Below are 20,483 nucleotides of genomic sequence, written 5' to 3'. Positions count from 1 at the left end.
CGGAAGCGAACAGCTGCGGCGGACCGGAAAGAGAACCTTTCCGGCAGAGCCAAAGGCAGGGCGGTGCGGGGGGTGGGGCCGCGTGGTGGTGGTGGCTGTGGTGGGGGTTGGTGTTGTGTGTGGCGGGAGGGACGCGCTTCGGCCGTGGGGAGGCAGCGGGGGCTGAGCTGTCCGAGAGGGGAAGTGGCACCGCGCAGGGGTTGGGAGAAGGTGCAGGGAGAAAGGCTGGAGCCGACTGCCTTCCCCCGAGGAGCGGGGACGGCTCATCCGTTGTGTTTGGGCGCGCTGGTGAGGCTTGGCGCCTGACAGAGCCGTGCTGCGGGCTGTCAGGGCAGTGAGAAGCAGCAGTCTGTGTTGGGGCCGGGGCTGGCTCATCTTTGGCTAATAACCTGGGAAATGCGAGGCATTATTCCTAAAGAGCAAAGGGAATGGGAAGTTGGAGGTGAACTTTTATATATTTTTCTCATCCGAGGTAACTGACCGTCCTGGAGGGGGATGGGAAAGGCCTGTAAACAACCGAAGTGCGGTTTTTGTGTCCTCGTTACCAAAGGAAGCGGCTTAAGGAAGGGAACAGTGTAAATCTTCTGTGTAGTGTGTTATGGCTCACACCAGTGTTAAATCACACATTTCTGCCGTGTGGCTACAAGCAAATCCCCAAAACAGATAACAGTACAAGTTCACAAAGTTTTAAAAAAATAAGTTACGCTTGTTTTGTAAAACTTAAAAATCTCTTACTGATCTCACTCGAGGAGGAAAGAAAGCAGTAAAAGGAAATGTTTTTTCAGTGTGAGAAATGTGTACTCAACCATCAAAAAATAAATACGCATCTATGCTGGTGGCAGGAAGAGTCCATTCTATTCCTGCAGGGAGTGTTTATTGCACCGAGTTGTGAGCCAGCTGACAGGGAGCAGCTTCGCTCCCTGTAAAGAGGTTACACAGAGCAGTGTACAGGCTGCTGCTGGAGCCTGCACTGACTGTGATACTGCTGCAGCAGAGGGTTGGTTGTGAGGTGACTGCGTTGCTCCAGTAGGGAGCCATGCCAGCCCTGCTCGCTTGGTGCTGTGCTCTGCCAAAGAGAAGTTTGCCAGCTGCTTGAATGGCAGTGAGATGAGACCTGCAGGTAGTTGCTGCTGGTTGGATGGGAGTTTTTTACTTATAAAATCAGAAAAATGTGTTTAGAACTGAGTTTTACTCTCTCCCTCCTCCCTCTGTACATGTGAGAGAAATGTCTGCTCTGTACCATTAAAAAAAATAAATTATGAAGGATGGAATAATTAATACCATCTGGACTGTATAGTGAAGCTATAAGTGTAAGGAACCTGCTTTAGTGGCAAGTTTGGACTAGATGATCTCCAGAGATCCCTTCCAATGCTTACAATTCTGTGATGCAAACTGTTGTTGCAGGTAAGGTCTTGCAAATATGTATTTTTCTAAAAAATACATTTTTTTCTCTTCTATATGCATGAATAAGTGTGTACCCATTCTAGGGCCAACTGGTTGCACTGCTGAACAAAATTCCAACATATGTGAACTGGAATGCAATTCAGCTACGTATTAAGAGAACTGTATCTTAGAAATACAGGCCATTTTTTGTTGTTCTTGTTGTTGTTGTTCTTTTTTCCCCTCTTCCCATCTTTTCTCTTGTAATTTAGTCCAGAATAAAATTCCCATTGATTTTGAGACTTTGCTTTTGAAAAGGCAGGTGGAAATTGCTGGGATGCAATTTTGTTGTGATGCAGTTTGACTTTGCCCCCTTGAGAGCAGTTCCTGCAGTACTCTGCTCTAGTCTTGGTGAATTCTTCAGCCTGGGGAGGGGCTGAAGGAGGCTGCCTTTCCCTATTTTGCTTGGAGAAGTTAATCAGAACTGCTGCAGGGATCATGCTGAGCTGTCCTCACATGGCTGCTTAAGAAACCAGGAAGCTCTTGATACTTTCAAGGAAAGGAAGAGCAGCCACGGAGAATGTTCAGAAGCTCAAGGCACATTGTGTGCAGACAGTTTTGATATTTGGAGACTGCAAGATTTGTTGTTTCAACAGTAAGCTGGAGATGTGTATAAGGAGTTTGATAATCAAGTGACTAGCCTACATATTACTCATGAAAAAAGAAATAAGTGTATGTGTAGTTTTACTTCTTGTTGCCTTTCTGAGGCTGGCAGCGCTGCCGCTTTTTGTATAAGCACTTCTAAGACGGATAAGCATTGTATCTAAATTCAAAACCCCGACTTAAGAAATTGGAAACAGGTTTCAGAAGGTTATTGTGGTGGCAAAGCCTTGGGAGGAAGAAAGCAAAGCCTTTGAGATTACTGGAAAGAGTACCAGGACATTTGAGGGAGAGGATGCTGTGCACAGTGCTCTGATATAGATGTGGTGAATTATATGGCTGTTAGGGAGACAATAGATAACTTCTGTAATTTACAGTTCTCCCTAAGCTTGACAGACTGAGGTTGGATTATATCAGGTTGTAAAAACAGATAACAAAGCTTCAGTTCAGGCTGGGGTTATTGGTTCCTGCAATCTTACAGGTACTTACCAAGGAGGTGAGTATTGCCCAAGGAGGTTGTGGATGCCCCATCCCTGGAGGCATTCAAGGCAAGGCTGGACATGGCTCTGGGCAGCCTGGTCTAGTGGTTGGTGACCCGGCACTCAGCAGGAGGGTTGAAACTCGATGATCTTTGAGGTCCTTTTCAACCCAGGCCATTCTATGATTCTATGATTCTCTTTCTTAACATTTAAGTGCATGAGTGAAAAATGGTATGTTGAGTTGTGGGCTGCGGCTCTGGACTGCGAGGCAGGCCTGCAGTGATTATATAGGTGAGTTTATTGCATGTAGATAGGAAAATGTTTTAAATTAGTATTTCAGGATAAGTAGCACTCTAAATATAATTCTCCAAATAACAAAATGGACTCCTGATACAATATAATGGTTTGTTTAAGTAGAATAATAAAGCAGAAGCAATGAACACAGCTAAAAATTAATCCAAATTTTATTCTTTGGTACAGTTGCATGTGTTTTGGGAGACATTGATTGGGAATTACAGAATTTTGCAGTTTGCTATGGTAAGAGGCTAATTCAGCATAAAATATAACCTGATTTTATTTGTCAGGTGTAGCTTATTTTTCTGCTTATAGTTGATCAACTATAGTCGATCTCTTTCTATAGTGTCTTGTTACTGTGATTACAATCGTTTACTGAAACTTCTGAATCTGCTGTTGAACACTTTTTAAAATCAATGAAATTTTAACAATCCCAGATTACTATTGCACTTTCCTGTTGGCTCTTTGCTAAGAAAGCGTCAGTGTCCATTTATGGGGAGGAGAAGGTTGGCTGTGTTCATGTGGGTTTTTCAATTAAAGACATTTCTGTCTTGTTTGTATTCATTCTCTTAATTCAGCAGTTTTTAGTCTTTCTCCATGTAAAGCCAACAACAAATTTCCTAGTAGTAATGGTACAAAACCAGACCTAGTAGGTCTCATGTACGCAGTTGTCTCCCACGTTGGGCTTTCTTGCAGACCAAAAATACCTCACTCACTCAAGCTGTGCACCATTGGGATCTGTGTCCAGCTCTGCCACCTGATGTGCAGGGCACAGCCTGCTGCTGCACTTAGCTTGTTGCTCAGCCTTGCTTGGCTCTCCTGGCCATGGAGCACAGACAAGGTCTTAGTGCTGCAGGGGAACCAAGGGGAGTGCCTGTCAGGAAAGCCTGGTGTGCACACAGGGAAAGCAAAGCTATACTCTTGCAGGGCATTGCAGCCTGTCCCCTTGTGTAGCAGAATAGGCCAGAAACAACCACTATGATCTGTCTGGCAATGGTGTCCTCTCATACCCCACAGAGAAAGTACCCGAAAGACATGAGGAAGCATTTCCCAGTGAAGGGAAAGTTTGGTTCTGCTTGGTTAGGCACATTTGTCCTCCTACTGCCTCCAGCATAGCTGTTGTAACTCACTGATTAGTCTGACTTAAAGAAGGTTTGTGCTTCTGGGACGGAAATGCCCAATCCTCCCTTAAGTACTGCCAGTTTTTTTCCAGTGCAGACAACACCAAGGAATCAGAATGTCACGTTCTCCTTCCAACATTATTATTAATATTGTGACTCCAGGCAAATGATTTCCTCTCTGTGCCTCAACTTCCTCATTTGTGAAATGATGACTGTAACGACTGCAAATAATATTTACTCAAGCGTGCGGGTAAATATTCTATATTGGCTCCTCATTGTTACCATCATGGTGAGCCTAGAAGCCCAAACTCAGATAGGGATTTGTTGGACACACAAAGCTTGTTGCTATTTAGTCATGGAGCTAACTGTGATAGAGCTGGAGGGAAGGGCTGCAGGTGACCTTGGATTTCCAGAGGAGTTAGATATTTACTGTTCTTTGTAGCTGTATAATAAATGTTGAATGGGAGGTAGAGAGACCATATTGCACTCTACAAGGTAGTCTCCCAGCCATTCTGTGTTTGTATGTTTTGGAGTTGGACATTCTGTTTCTCTGTCAATCTTTTTAATAAGAGAATTATCACAGGCACCTCCTGGGCTTCATAGAATCATAGAATCCTTAGAGTTGGAAAAGATCTCTGAAGGCCATCTAGTCCAGCTCCCCTGCAGTGAACAGGGACACCATAGCTTGATCAGTTTGCCCAGGGCCTTATCCAGCCTCGCCTTGAAAGTCTCCAGGGACTTGGCATTTAAGCATTCTTTTAATAGTAAAAAAAATAATTGCGCACTAATATTATGTAATGCAAAAAATTCTTGTCAATTTATAAAATATTGTGACATTTAGGAATATGATATTAAAATGCCTATATAAATTATGAAGGCTGGATGGAGCTTTGAGCAACCTGGACTAGAGGGAGGTGTCCCTGCCTGTTGCAAGGAGGTTGGAACTAGATGATCTTTCAGATCCCTTCCAACCCAAACCATTCTGTGAATAATAAAATTTTCATCACTTCCATTGTTTTCAGAAGACTTTTCAGAAAAGATTCTTTTCAGAAGACATCAGTGAATCAGATACGTTGTGGATGAGTTCCCAAATATAACACTGGTTGTTGTAGTGCTGCATATTGTGAACTTACAGAGCTTCTGCCTTGTGTTCAGTAAAAGTTGAGGTACGTATTTAAATTCAAACAAGATAACATGCATCACTATAGATTAAGCACATGCCAGTAGCCAAAAATATTTAGTCTTTTCCATTACAGCACTTGCATGAACATACAATTTTTTCGGTTATGATAAAAATCCAGTTGAAAAATATCAATGACTTTGAAATCACAAAACAGGGAAGAACAAATGAATGATTTTGTGACTCTTATTTTTATCAGTGATTGCATTATTCTTTGGTAATTCAGTACTCCATGACACAAATCAGTGGTTTGTGACTGTACAAGGCTATTGGACCTACAGTAGAGCATTCTTTGCAAAAGTGGGTTTGTGTGTGTTACAGGAAGGAGCTCACGGCTGGTTACTGCACAGGTGCTTTTTTCACTTTATTAAAAGAGGTACAGGGGGAACAAATCTTTTTTAAGAAAAAAGTTTTTAGAGAAGTTATTTCTCTTTTATGATGTATTTTGCTCATATGATTTAGTTTGTCAGCTGATTTTGGAACGGGAGAAAATATATAGTAGCAGATTGAAAGTTCTCTGGCAGTCGCTCATGCTTTGTGAAACAGTGTGTCACTGTGAGATAGAGCATCTCTTGTACAGGGTGTAGTAATACCCTACAGTTCTAATTATACGTCGTGAACAACCTAAGAAAAGAAACATTCTCCAAGTCATAAAATAGAATCATTGATTTTATTTGAATTTACAAAAGTCCCCTTTCTTATAATAACCCAAACATGAGTTATTTTTTAAAAGCTGAACATAGCCGTATTAATCTGAGATTTCTGGGCTTCTTCATTAACAATATTGATATTCACTGTAAATTTTAAATTGGTTTGTCTCTGTCAGACTGGAACTAAATCTAGCTAAAGGTCTCATTATCCCCAAATGAGTGTATTTTCATTATTATTGTTATTCAGTTAATTACAACACAATTTACTGTTTCAGCCACACAAGCTGCATTTTTCTGTGTGTAGAAAATGCTTTGTTCACGAGTAACTCTGAAATAGGAGCAAAACTGTAACATCTCTTCTAGACCAGACGTCTCTGAAAAGCTAACGAAGGAGGAAGAACCTCTGATCTAGCTCACGACAGTGAGGTGATGAATTGCACTGCTCAGTCATTGCCTTGAAAAAGTTGGCAACGTCATCCATAACCTGTGATTTCTCCCCATTTAACACCTCCTGAGTGTTATTCACGGATTTTGAAAAAATATACATATGCAGGAAAAATGCAAAGTGAGCGCTTGTTTCAATGTGAAAGTACTTTGGCAAAAAGAATTCATTTGCGCAAACACCTAAGGAGATGGAGACACTAGCAGGGAAGTCAATCTGATTAGTCATACCCAGTGGGAGAAGGACTGCAGCTGTGAGGTATTCTGTCCTAAACTTAGAAATCGCTCGATTGTATTTAACTGCTGCTGGCTACTGCATTCAGACAGTGCAAACACTCGTGCTCTTCTAAGACAAGGGTGAGTATCAGAACATGCTTAATTGCTATGTAGATCTGCAGCTGCAGTCAGATAGTGTTTAAATGCTGGCCGTTACACTCACTCAAAAGTAAAGACATACATAGAGAATTAAGCCCGAGCCATTCTCCACTCCGACTTTGGGATGTGAAGGGACAGGCTGCCCAGAGAGGTTGTGGAGCCTCCTTCTCTGGAGACATTCAAGACCTGCCTGGACGCCTACCTGTGCAGCCTGGTCTAGGGAGCCTGCTTTGGCAGGGGGTTGGACTCAGTGATCTACAGAGGCCCTTTCCAGCCCGTACAATTCTGTGATTCTGTGATTTCTAAGGTAGGATGGTGTACAAGAACTTCTATAGCTTCTAGAATTGGCTCTTTTTTTTTTTCCTTCTTCCTGAAAGCATAAATTAACGCTTTTATAGAAGTTAGAGGAAAGTTACCTGAACTTCTGAACTCTATCTCTGTCCAAGATGTCAGCTTTGACAAAGGGAATGTGAGAATGGATTTGACTCCGGAAACAGAAGAGTTGATTACATGTTTGGTTGCAAACTTGGTAGACTGCCAGTGAACTCCAGATACTCTTCAATGAGAGACCTGTTAAAATTGTAAGAAAAGTGCAGTGAAATGGAGGATATTACTTTTGGAGCACTGCAGAAATACTGGTCTGGTGGAAGATTATAGTGTATTTTACTTATGGGTGAGAGGAGCAGGTTGCTCTCCGCAGCTGTAAGAGCACACAGAGAGCAATTCCAACCAGTGTCAGTTTGGGAGGGTAATATAGGTTGAGGGTACAATCACCTCTGTGTAAGAATCCCAGTTCTCCAGGAAACGCAGGCTTATCTTACCAAACTAATGATTGCCTGTTCTGTTGGAAGATATGCATCATATTGTGTGACATCGGGCGGCACCTAGCTTGGTAGTTGTTTAGAGATTCTCAAAAGAAAATAGAAGCACTGTATGATGGCGCTGTACTACACGCTGGATAAATAATTTAGGGAAATGACTGAGCTGCACTTCTATACATCATATATTAGAATTGTTTCCTTCAGGCTTGAGAACATGACTGGAAAGACGAGCAATAGCAAAGCTGTCTCTCCCTCTAGTGCCTCCAGAGCGAGACTTCTCAGTGTGGCAGCTCAAAGTAAGACTAAAAGCAGTGAAAAAAGTGGTGTCTTTGTGCAGTGTATTTAGGACAAGCAAAGGAACATTCGCAGCTAATTTTGAGCAGCCTTCAGAATGCAGTGTAACACCTTATTAACTCACTTGTACTTAATCCATCGCATTCTGGTATTTTTAGAAGCCATCATGCAATTCAGCAGTTCTTTCAGTCCGTATCTTCCTTGCAATGGATGATACCACTCTATTTCTCGTTTTAATTTAGAATTGGCTTTGACAATAAGCCTTACACACCAAAGTTATACTGATTTAAGTAAATTAATTTAGAAATGGCATTGAAAATGCCTCCTTTCCCTTCCTCTCCGCTTAATGTGGCATTTTTAAGTTGACTGAACATCTTTGTTGCAATCTAGGCTGAAGTGATCAAGGCCTACCTTCCCCACTTGCCCATGTCTGATCCTATGCAGCATGATGAGAGTTTTGTCTACTTGAACCTCTTGCAATCTGAATCTATAGGAGGCTGAAGTCACCTTCACAGATTCAGGCCCACTGCCAGGGGGTTAGCTCCCCTCATCAGTCTGGCAGTACAAGTACCCGATCGCAGTAATATGAAAAGATCGGCTTCGAGTGTTTTGAAGATAGTGCTTCTTCCTTTGATACAGAGTAGCTTATCATTTCTGACCACATGAAAACTCAGGGCATACTCATATCAAGTATAAACAGTCCTATTTTGTCTGCACATAGTTTTATCTTGATCCACAATCTCCCAGCCAGTAGACTTATTTAGCTTTGGGCTGCCTCTAATGAGCAGCAAAGGAAAACAAAGTCCTCTAAGCCACGGTTTCTCCTTGTTAACGTATTATCTAATCAGGGTTCTCTGGAACAGGCCTTTGGAAACTTACTCTCTGCACAAGCGTATTAACTAGACTTATCAGACAGTTTATTTAAAGTCTGCTCAGGAGCAGAAAGAAACCTACAGGGATCCTTTCTGATGACTTTTCTTTCTAAATCTGTACTTAGAGACATGTATTAAAAAGCTCCCTCTCTAATATTACCTAGATAACAGAGATGCAGTACATAAAAGACCACTATACAAGAAGTAGATATTTAGAACAAGGTACAGTAATGTCCAACTGAATGGTTTCTGTATGAAAATTATAATAATAATAATAATTATTTTCAATTGTGTTTGATGTGGCTGCTTGAGTATGGGAGAACTTAGATACTTCGCATGCTCTGGATTCTGTCTGAATTTGATGCCCAAATGAGCTAATGTGTACACCTGCACAGATAAAGGTGGAGGAGGTGTGTATATACACAGTATGTAGCAGCAGGAAGTGCTGAACATGACTGGGGCCATTGTTCTCTCATATGGTAAGAGTTCTAAATCACAGTATCCAAAAAGTTCAGGAGTAGCAAAGAGCAATGCAGAGGGGGGTTGTTGTGTCCCTTCTTCCCATGAAAAGGAGGAAGGCCTGTCTTCTAGTCCAGAACACACTTGCTCAATAGTCTGCTTAGTCCCTCTTTTCAGAGTGCCATTTCTTTTTCAAACACAGAGCTTACCAACTATCTCGAAGCAACTGATTTTCCTAAGCAGAGCAGCTGCCACTTGGACTTTCTCGCACCTGACTCCAAAGTCTCAGTGTGTTGGAAGACTCTCCCTGCACTCCTCATTTTTTGAGGAGTCATCTGAGCCCTTTCTGTTGAAGGCTGATAATGTGCTACACACGAAGAAAGCAAATTAACACAATGCTGCAGGCATGATGCTGCAACAGGAAGCCAACTTGCTCCAGAACTGGCCTCTCCATTTATGATAGCAGTGAACCATGGGTAGGAACTCCTGACAAAGAAATTTTGGCTCGGAAAAAAAAAAGTTGTTAGTCATAGGAAAAAGGGAGAAAGTTGGAGAAACTAAGAAACGGTAGGAAGCCAGATGAAGGTGGACTGATTTTAAACTGAGGTGGCAGAAGTGTGTTCTGTAACTCGACAGGATTGATGGGAATGAAGACTAACTAGGGTACTAATGAGGCCACTGGAGAACTATGGTGTAAGGACTCTCACAAAATGGTGCTTTGTATTGAACGTATTGTTAGGACTAATGCCACTTTACAGTCCAGACTGTATGTCTGCATGCATTCTGAATGTAAAAAACTATAGCGAAAATGGGAAATGATGCACTTCTGCTCAACCCATGAAGAGACGCACATCCTCTGGATGTGTGCACACCACGAGTGCTTCCATCACAGCCTGAGCATGAGAGGCTGGGGCAGAGTACATAATATCTCCACGTAATATGAGAAGCAGAAATGACAAAAGCATTTCCAGTACGTTGCTAGGAGAATGCATGTACATTCAGAAATTATTCTGAATAAAGAGAGAGCCTGTAGTTTCTGTGATTGCTGGTTCTATGTTTATATCCTTTGATCAGAAGGAAGGGAGGTATCCTCGTGTTAGGTAAGGGAGGATGGTACGTCGAGTAGAGACAACGTACTTATCTGAGATAGAGTAGGGAGAAGTCCTCTTTTGTTTTGAAAGAACAATGGGAATTGTTATCGTTACTCAAAAGGTCTTGCTTTATTTTATTTTTATCTCTTTGTGTAGTCTGTGCTTTACATACTTAGAGAGTATGTCTGTTCTGACCTCCTGTGTACTGCAGCCCCTTTAGTTTCACTGAACCAAACCTGTTACTGAGCACAACACATTCAGTGGAGTATACCTCATCTTTGACATGGTGTCTCTTGAAGAAAGTGTCCTGCCTTGATCTGAAGATATCAAAAGATGGAGCAGCCAAGATTTTACCTACAGTTTTGTTTCAGAAGGGAATTATGTTCACATTTTAAATACTGTGCTGCTGCTAGCTCTGCTTTTGCACTCTTCCACTAGACACTATAGCAGGGCAGGTCATATTTGATAATTACTGCTTTTCAGTGCTTCACATAATTGCCCTAACACTCCTAGAGACAGATGATCTTAGAAGTCTAGCGGTGTTGTGCTTTGAAGGGGGTCCCTATAACACTTTCTTGCCCTGAACTGTGGTAGAACATGCCAGCTGAGTATAGAAGGGAAAGAAAATGAAATCTAAATGCATTACTGCGTAGCTAAAACAGTGAGGATAAATTTCCTCTATTCCTAGGTGTCTAGATTTTACTGCCAACTAAGAACACCATTAATGGCGTCAAACTGAGCTATTAGAACCACATTCTATTGGGAAAAGGGTCCATCTTCCTTGCGCTTCACACTGATTCCTAAGTGATCCTGATGTTCATATTCACTGGGCTGATTATTAACCTGGCTGAAAACTGTCCCTTTTTCACTTCTCTATATTTATTTTCTGCCAGTTCAGTGAACTGCATTAGCTAAGTGACAGGTTAGGTGGGTGTCAAATATGCTACAAGGAAGCACGCAGAAGGAACAAAGGGATGGAATTAGGGGAAGGACGGAGGAAAAGGACAGGAAAAAGAAAGGAGGTGGAAGACCAGGGTTGCTTCTTTCTATGGTGGAAAGCCTTAAGATCAGCTAAGCTCACCTTGTCTAATTGCATATTTAGGAAGCTAATTTCCCTAGATTTCCTGTGGTGTCAATATAGGAAAGGGAGCTCCTTTAGGAAGTGATTAAAAAGTAAGTGAAGGGGAGTAGCCTAATTTGTACACATCGGTTAGGCAATGTAAATGTGCCTGTTCTTTACTGCAAAGATCACTGTGGATGAAAGATTTAAAATGCAATTAATGACTAAACGACTCCATCGGCAGAAAACCAAAATAATGGTCTATAGATGAAAAAGCAGTCTTCTGAGATCTCTAAAAGGCAGTCCCTAATGCTCTTACAACTACAATTAGAAAGACCGTGTAAATCCAGACAGTAGATCGTGAGCAGCTACAGAAACACCAGGTAAATCAGCCAACCTTCTTGTCTCAAGCAAGAAAGTTTGTCAAGCTGATGTTACTTGGAATTTGCTTAGTTTCTGACAGAGGAGAAAATTGAGAACAATCTTCTGGTAATACAGCTTGTTTTCAGCAGTAGAGCTTCCCCTGCCATTCCCTTCATGCCACCAACTCTAACTCTGTTTCTCTCTTGCTCTTTCCACTTCCGCCATTATTTGTAAAAATCACTATTGAAAGTGACCTACATAAATAAATAAATTGAATGAATAAGTTATGAGGGAGAGAATGAATGTGTGAGTGTGTGTAGGTGGATGACACAGAGAGCCAGGCTGGTGGGAGCAGCAGGAACTATCAGTTCATTTGCTGTCAGCAGCAGAGCCCGGGAAGAGTAAGGTCATTAAGTTCCAGATCGTGCAAGGTGCTGAGTGCCTTCATCTTCTGTCATTTCTGGTAGTAATTGAAAGCTTTTCCGTACCTTGTCAGTAGAGGCTTCAAGGAAGGAAGAAGAGGGCAGCAGCCTAAACCTCTGGTTTTCAGCCTTTTTTTTTACTTTGCAGATCCCTAAGGATTTTCCTCCTGTAATGAATCTCAACTGACTGACATTGGCTCACTTCTTATAATTACCTTTCATGGATCCTCTTAAAATAATCAGTGGGCCCTCAGAGGCCTGTGCAACTGAATTGTTGCATTTCAGATAAAGCAACTAAGCAACGCAGGAAAAACTTTCTTGCAAGAGCAAGGCTGGAAGTGTCATTTCAGAGATAGTATCATTTGATACCGGTTGTACCCTCTCAGGTGCAATCTCTTCTCTGTGTGAGACACTAGCCATTACATTCATCAGATGGCTAAGCCACTGGCCCCTTGCCACGCCACCACCCACCCCTAGGATATGTTCAATCATAAGGTGAACTCTGCAGTGCAGAGAGGTGTGTTTCTACCTTGAGACGTGCCACATCTTGCCCCGCAGATGAAATGTGCCCATTTTGCTGTGCTGTGGAGCAACACATGCCGGCCACTTGGGAAGGAGCTGTTGTGGGGGAACCCAATGATAGACTGTGCAGCCAACCCTTGGGTAGATTATCCACTCCCCTGGAAAGCACTGGAAAGGAAAACAGGCTTTTTCAGTTTCTTGAAGGAATTAGAGTAGCAGCAGAGAAGAGAATAGGATGTAAAGGATGAGGATTTATTTGTTGCAGGCTGTGCTTTTGAGAAGATGTGATGTTCTGAATCCATTTTCGCTTGAAACTTCACAATTCTATGTGCAGGAGCAGAGAATTAGAATAATGAAGCCTGGAATTCATAAATATGCTTATAACTCCGGTCAAATCAAAATCCCTCCAACGGTAAGAAAGGGGCATGGTCTGCCTTTCAGTCATAGGTAGCACAGTCTCTACAGATTGCTCTACAGTGATTGTTCTTAATCAACCTTTTATTCAGCTGTGAGACGCTGTTAACATATCAAGTAGGCCTGGCTCTCATCTGTCTGCTGTTGACAGCTGTCCAGTGACTGAGTCTCACATTTGTAAGCCCAAGGTTACCTGTATTACTGCAGCAAAAAGAAGAGGAGAATTAAAATTTTGGCAGCTGCACCAGAAATCTCGTTAATGTGAATCTGGGAGTCCCCAGAATAATGAATGAACATCACTGCCAGGTGAGAGGCCATCGCCCTCCACTCCTGCAGAAAATATTGCTTTATGTTCTTGGTTGACAGGTTGCTCAACATCACCTACAGACCGCAGTACATCCTTCTTTGTCTTGGGCATTTTCTGTTTGTCTTCACAGCATAATGTCTGGAAACAATGGAAGACGAAGTGAGCCTTGGGAATAGGCTGAAATGGACAGCAGTAAAAATGCTACCCTCTTAGAGACTGTGTGTGTTATCTTCTATTTGAACTCTTTTTCAGGTGGCTAGCAGTAGAACTAGTAAGATATCTATGTGATGCAGAACCCCACATCTCATTTTCAGAAGGAACTGGGCCGTGCAAGTACTTAAGGCCTCACTGACAGTCAATAGGCCAGATCTTACAGGATATTTAGGTGGAAGACCAAGCACCATCCATATCAGAATTTCTAGAAGGATGTACTCTTAATTACTTAAGGTTCACAGTGATTTAAGAGTAGATTCCTAAGTACATATGCACTTTTACAAACATATCAAGTATGCATTTGTATGCACAGGTGTCTCATTCTGTCTCTGCCTAGTATGGCACTTAGTCTGAAAACAAGGCTTGCTATCCAGCTCCAGCCTAGAAACCTGTACAGTTGTGCTAATGTAGCATGGCCTGTCAGCTGCAGGTGGCACAACTCAGATACGTGATTTCTCAACCAGAGCTGCACTTAGATGACTGCACTTGGATACTTTAAAAATGCTGCCTTTTCCAGCTAGAACAAAACAAATTGTCAACCCACTCTGTCAGTGTCCTCATCTCCTTTGGGTAGGGATTATCTTTATTTCATTGTGCTGAATACAGCATCAGTGGGAAATAACAGTCACTGCTCAGCATTCTTTTCCAGATATAGCATTGTTAGCTTCCTTGCACATTTCTCAATTCTTGGATCTCAAACAATAAAGCAAAAACAAACCAAACAAAAATTTAAAAAAGCAGAGATAACATTTACTTGCACGCTTTTTCGACTCTAAATAATTCACACTGCCTCAGCCACCTTGCCTGATAATCAGAACAGCAATACGGAATAGTATGTGCTTCCCCTTTCACTCCATTCTTTCCATCTGTGCTGCAATCCATTACCCAGAGTAACATCCGGAATACAGATTTTCTTTTTCCTGCTATGTTTATTTCCTTTAAAGCAATTTTTTCTCCTTTTGTGAATTGAAAGATTTATCAACACCAGCTAAGATTCAGTTAATATGCACAATGTAGGCCAAACAGTATCCTGTACTGCTGCTCTACTCCACAGTCTTTTCTCTAAAACAATTGCTTTTACCTGCAATTATATGCATTATCTGCATAAATATTTAGAAAATGCAATAGTTTGGTAGTCAGGCATTGCTGTGATCTATTTAGAATTTTAACTTGATAAACCAGTTCTTCAGCCTCCCATTTGGATTTGTTTTGTTTCTCTCTCTGGCTATCCAGAGGTAATATCTCCAGGAAGTAAGAGCACAGCAGCACCTGGCGCTGCGTGCTGCACTCCCTCTGTGTGCAGGTTGCACAAAGGAGTCAAGGGCAGTCTGCACCTACCAGGCCTACAGTGTCAATCCCAAGTCAATGCCAAGCACTGGGATCAGTACCATACAGCAAGTCTTTGAAGTTTCATTTTTCTTTCATTGAAGGCCAACTGGAATGGAAGAAACTCCATTCTCAAGCTCTTGAGGTCTGTCAGCTTCCCTGTATATGCACACACACACAGCTGCCTTTATAATGAATACCCTGGGATACAGCAGCACAGTAAGCAGAGAACCATACCAGATTTACCTGGATTATGGGTATATTTTCATGGATCCTTCTGCAGAGGATCTTTTGTATTTTCTTTAGGTTTTAGTATCTCGCAAAAATATTTATTCTTCTTTCTTTGTTCATTTTAAAAACTCCTCTGCATGACGCACAATGTTTCCTGTATTAGTCCCTGTGGGTATAGTCCCAGTTTGCAGCAGGTTTGCTGCCGGGTATCCTATTTTTTTCCCTAGATCATTGCATCGCTTATTCAGACCATGCCTATCTACCTGCAGGAGAATGGCCCTAAGCTACCATAACCTTCCCATGGGCAAGACTCAGTGCAGTGGTTAGCTGTCATCTGTCTAATCTAAGGCTACAGGCCACTCTCAAGTGCTAGTGAACAGAGTGCAGGCAAGATTGTCAAAGGTGCCTGGTGAATGCGAAGCGGTCACATGGATATCACTTCTTGGATGCATAAACTAATACTAATGAAGGAAAAAAATGCTTTTACTTACTGTAGAGTCTGTGGCATGGCATGCCCAATTCACCCACAATCCTGAAATCAAGTGAAGGAGAAAAAGGACTTGCACTTCTTTCTTTGTTCTTTATGAATGCTCTTTACCACGCTCCGGTGCTCCAAATTGCATTTCTGATAAATATGCACAAGCCTGGAAATCCTAGCTTTGTCCAGCTTTTGTGCTAATGCAAGAGATCATCTGGGACATCCTGTGTTGGTAGGCCCATGATATTGGCATAACAGCGATAGGACAAGAGGGAGTCTCCTCAAGTTACACCAGGGGAGGTTCAGGTTGGATATTAGGAAACGTTCCTTCTCAGAAGTGAGTGGTGAGTTATTGGAACAAACTGCCCAGGGAGGTGGTGGAGTCACTGTCCCTGGAGATGTTTGAGGAAAGGGTAGATGTTGTACTTAGGGATGTGGTCTAGTGGGCAGTATTGGTGGTAGGTGGATAGTTGGACTAAATGATCTCATGGACTAAATGGTCCATAGTTGGACTAAATGATAGTTGGACTAAATGATGTCTTTTCAAACCTTAATGATTCTATGATTCTATGACTTTAGATTTTTTTTTTCCATGTCTTTGGTTTCCCAATTTGCGAACAATCTATTTTGTTCTGGTGGGTTATGCCCAAGTTTAATGAACTGTGGACTGCTAGAGACAGGGAAATGTTGGGAACATGCTTGCCTACTTTTCATAAACTCTCCTAGGCACCCAGTTTTTACCATTATTGGTGCTGGGCTGGATGGAGTATAGGTCTAACTCAGTGAGATACCTGTCATTAGATATGCAGTGGTTAATGCCTGAAGGAGCCAGGTGATCAGGAAGCCATTTATTAATGTATTTTTGCATCTCCGTTGGCTTCAGCTGAGATGGTCCGTCTCAGATCCAAATCAAACTGACAGCTGCAAAATGTTTTGTAAGCACAAGCATTTTCTTCTTTTTCCAAGTTATTGACCCCACTGAGTACCTTCCATAATCTATTTCACAGTTAAGAAGTGAGTTTAAGCCACATACTATGGATTACATGCTCTGTTATGGTTAAAGGACAGCAGATGGAAGTGAAAGTTGTTTTAGCTACCAATTATGAGAAGGTAGTTGTCATACAGCAAACAGAGATGACTAATGCAATGTCCTCTTCCCTCTCCTGTCACTGTATGAATCACCTTTCTTTCAAATATAGCACTTTGTCCATGGAAAGCTCACTTCAGTTTCTTAGTTCTCAGATGAGCTTTCAGTTAAAAAGTATTGCAGGATAAGAACGTTACTTAGTGTGAAGAGTTGTACAAGCTGCTGCTGAGTTTTAGCATGTGGCTACAGTACTGTTCTGTTAGAACTGTATTTCAAATGTGCTCAATATGATGAATGTACATCTTGACTAGCTCTCACTGCACACACAGATTTTCATCTTTTACAGGCTCACGTGGTTCTCTCTCTTGTACTGCCTTGATACCTTTAATTGTTTGTGTTAGAAATGAGGAATGGTGAGATAGAGGAAACAGCATTTTTTTTTTTGCCAGAGGAAAAAGTTCAGAATCACTTTAACTGGGCCAAGAAACTGGAATTAATAAAAGATTACTCTTCATGATATCAGCTGCAAACTTATCCCAATTAGGCCAGGGAGAGAATTCACTTTTTTTGCCCCTCCCTAATATTTGGGCTGTACCAACCTCTTCCTGTATTTTTTAGAAGTTAAGGGAAAATTTCAACTTGTCAAATGCAATGCTGCATTGGTACCAGGATGGGATTTTTATTGTATTGCCTGGGCTTTCTGTGACTCTACTCCTGCTCCCAGCCCCATCTATTTCCATATTACCCTCTTGTTACCAGAGTTTGGAATAGCCCAGGAAGAAATTCATCTTAGTATACAGTTATTTCAAGGCACAGTACTCACATGACCATTTTGTCTTCATTTTCTGTTAACTATCAAAAGATAAAATCAGGCAGCTTGATATTTTTATCATTTTTTTCCCTACAGCAGGTTGGGTCAACCTATGTGGTATCTCCATATGTTATTTACCCACCTAATTATGTGGGAAAAAAATACCAAATCCATTGTCCTCTCTTGGATTATAGTTTGAATTAGCTACCTCAAGTGTGAGAGCATACCTCATTTCAAAGTGCTTTTTCCTTCATCTGAAATAGTTTGTCTTCCTGCACAGGTGTAATGAAAGGGAGCATAAGTATTCTTTTCTTGTGTAATTTTCCCCTTTTCAGTTCTACACTCAAAAACCAAGAAGAGAATGGAAATGAGATGTCCTGATGAAGTCTGATTACTGCTGATACCATACCTGCCACAAGAATATGGAAGGAGGCAGTGAGCCTTTTTAAATAAGGTATTTAGTTCCAATACATTGGATCATGTTTGATGTTTAAAAAAAATCCACCAATTTTTGTCTGCATCGTGCAAGAGTGCATACATTGTGGAGAAATCAATCGGAGGGTTTTTGTGTTATAAAACACAGACACTCTTAAAAACGATTGTGCTTAGCTTAAGGCTATTCTTCTCCGTGACTGGTTAACCTCAATCTGTTAAAACTCCTTTACCACTCAGAATTCAGCAGCATTAGCAGTTCTGATTGCACTGAATTGCTATTGGAAATGCTTGGGCTCAGTCTGACTTCATACAAAGCTAAAGACACTAGCATGCAGCTCTTCCTATGACTGTTTAACCAGAATACAAATTAATAAGGATGTCATCCTCCATCTTTATGTTTAAAAAAGAATAAAATCAGTTGGTTATTTGGTGGGGCAGAAAGTAAGTCATGTGGGATGAAGTGTAAAAAGCACTTTTGCCCACTGCACTATTGGTTTGCTATTGAACAAAATTGTTGGCAGTTTGATCGGAGGGGTTGAACAAGCCCATCAAAATGTCTGTGTGCAGCCTGGCCCTGCAGCACACTGCCACAGGGGAGATGTGTCGAGGTATTTATACCATGCTCATCGCTATGGTAACAGAAAGCCTTGTGAAATGTAGATATTCCATACAGAAAGCTTGTTCTTTTCTGCCTCTCTCATGCTTACTTGCTCCTTCCTCCCCACCATGGGGGTTTCTATGGGTGTTTGTGCAGCAAAGAGGCTCGGGCCAGAGCATGGCTTGCCATGATTCTGAAACTTCGGGATTCCCAGCTGTGTTTTCCACTTCCTGAGCCACTGCTGCCAGCTGTCCTAAGACCCTTGAGTGTGGCCGTGGATTTCCCTGTCCCTCAACAGTATCTGGAGGGCAGAGCTGAGAGGAAAGACAACTGAGGCCTAATTCACGGCAAGTCTCTGGCCTCCTTGGGGTCACAGCAGCCATGGGCAGGTAGCACTCAGATGGCGGTGATGGATGGCCTGGCAGGTGTAGTGTGTGGTTATGAGTAAGGAACCATGTCCTCACTCCTGCCCTCTGAGGAAACACTGCTGCAACACTGCTACTCTGTGTCTTACAAGGGTGTAAAGGGAGGCGTGCATGTGTCTGCACTGTCATGAATTTCCTGCTTCTTTTATAGAAAACATTTTCTCAATAGGTAGATGCATTCCAGAATCATTCATGTTTATGTCTTCATGTCTGACACTTACTGTAAATTTTGGAAAGGGAGTAATCAAGCTTTTTTACCTCCAGACCTCACAGGCATGTCATGAGACCTCATCCTCTGATACTACTGTAAAGTAACTGCAAAGTTGTTGAATGAACCCAGTATCAATAAAAGTATCTCAGTTACTTTACAAGGAAATTAGTCTATTTCTGTTTGGACAAAGTGGAGCTGGTGAAGGGTATGTAACACAAGTCTTATGGGGAGCAGCTGAAGGAACTGGGATTGTTCAGTCTGGAAAAGAGGAGGCTCAGGGGAGACTTTATCACTCTCTACAACCACCTGAAAGGAGGTTGTGACGAGGTGGGGGGTCGGCCTCTTCTCCCGAGTAACAGCGATAGGATGAGGGAATGGCCTCAGGTTGTGCCAGGGGAAGTTCAGGTTGGGTATCAGGAAACATTTCTCCTCAGAAAGAGTTGTGAGGCAGTGGCACAGGCTGCCCAGGGAGGTGGTGGAGTCACCGTCCCTGGAGGTGTTCAAGAGCCGTGTGGATGTGGTACTGATGGACATGGGCAGTGGGCATGGTGCGATGGGCTGGTGGTTGGACTAGGTGGTCTTAGAGGACTTTTCCAAACTTATTGATTCTATGATTCTGCCTATAAACAAGGTCCACCCTAAGAGCTGGATTATTGTTAAGCTTTGGCTTTCATAATCCCTGTCTATGCAAAGCTGAATTTAACACGATGCTCCAAATTAATATGTTGGTACTAGTTAATTTCTAAAGAAAAAGACCGACTACAGTCTGCAGAATGAAATATGTGGAAACACTGTGCTTAGCTTTATGGCTATTGCACTAGCCAAGAAAAATCCAGGACCAGATTTTGAGCATTTTGAAGCAGCTAGAGTCTCTGCACAAGCAAAGCAAAGTGCATGTTACCTCTGGTTTCCTGGGGACTTCTCCATGTATATTGCTGTGATGGATTTCAAAGAAATACACCCCGCTATCCTTGACCTTGGAGAGTTTATGGAAAATGGGGAAATTAAGGCAGAACATTATGAATAGGGGAACTGAGGTGACTAAAGGCAATGGAAAGGTGCACTGTGATTATAATACATTGTTTTTATGAGCATATTAGTCTATTGGTTTAAAAATGGTTGTATTGTTAGTGTCGTACTTCTTTTGCTGTAGTTACACACTTAAGTAGGCATAATACAACACCACAAATTGCTACCTAGAGATCTGGTATTTGGTACACAGTGTGATTTCTAATTGCTTGAATAATACTGTACAATGGAATAACTTCTTGCTCAGTGTGAGTTATTTCTCAATGCCTGAGATATAATAACCACTTGGGAAGTTAAGGAGCTGCAAACTATAATGGTCTATATGGAACATTTTTGCTCAGTCTGTATTCTTAAAATGCTCTGCATTTAGAAAAAAAATGAATCAGGAGAAACTGGTAAAGTTGCAGCAGCTGAATGAGATGGCTCTTCAGAAT

The 20,483-nt window shown here is 41.9% G+C and overlaps 1 long non-coding RNA gene across 1 annotated transcript; it reads left to right on the top strand.

The window, feature by feature from the left end:
- LOC110403876 lies at positions 72-19,228 on the top strand. Its single transcript, XR_002441881.1, has 3 exons — positions 72-5,100; positions 17,687-17,805; positions 19,074-19,228. It is a non-coding gene; the product is annotated as an uncharacterized LOC110403876 (long non-coding RNA).

Source organism: Numida meleagris, chromosome 1, assembly GCF_002078875.1.
Source record: "Numida meleagris isolate 19003 breed g44 Domestic line chromosome 1, NumMel1.0, whole genome shotgun sequence".
Classification (NCBI taxonomy): Eukaryota; Metazoa; Chordata; class Aves; order Galliformes; family Numididae; genus Numida; species Numida meleagris.
The sequence above is the reverse complement of the archived record's forward strand: the minus strand, read 5'-3'. Positions and strand labels throughout refer to the sequence as shown.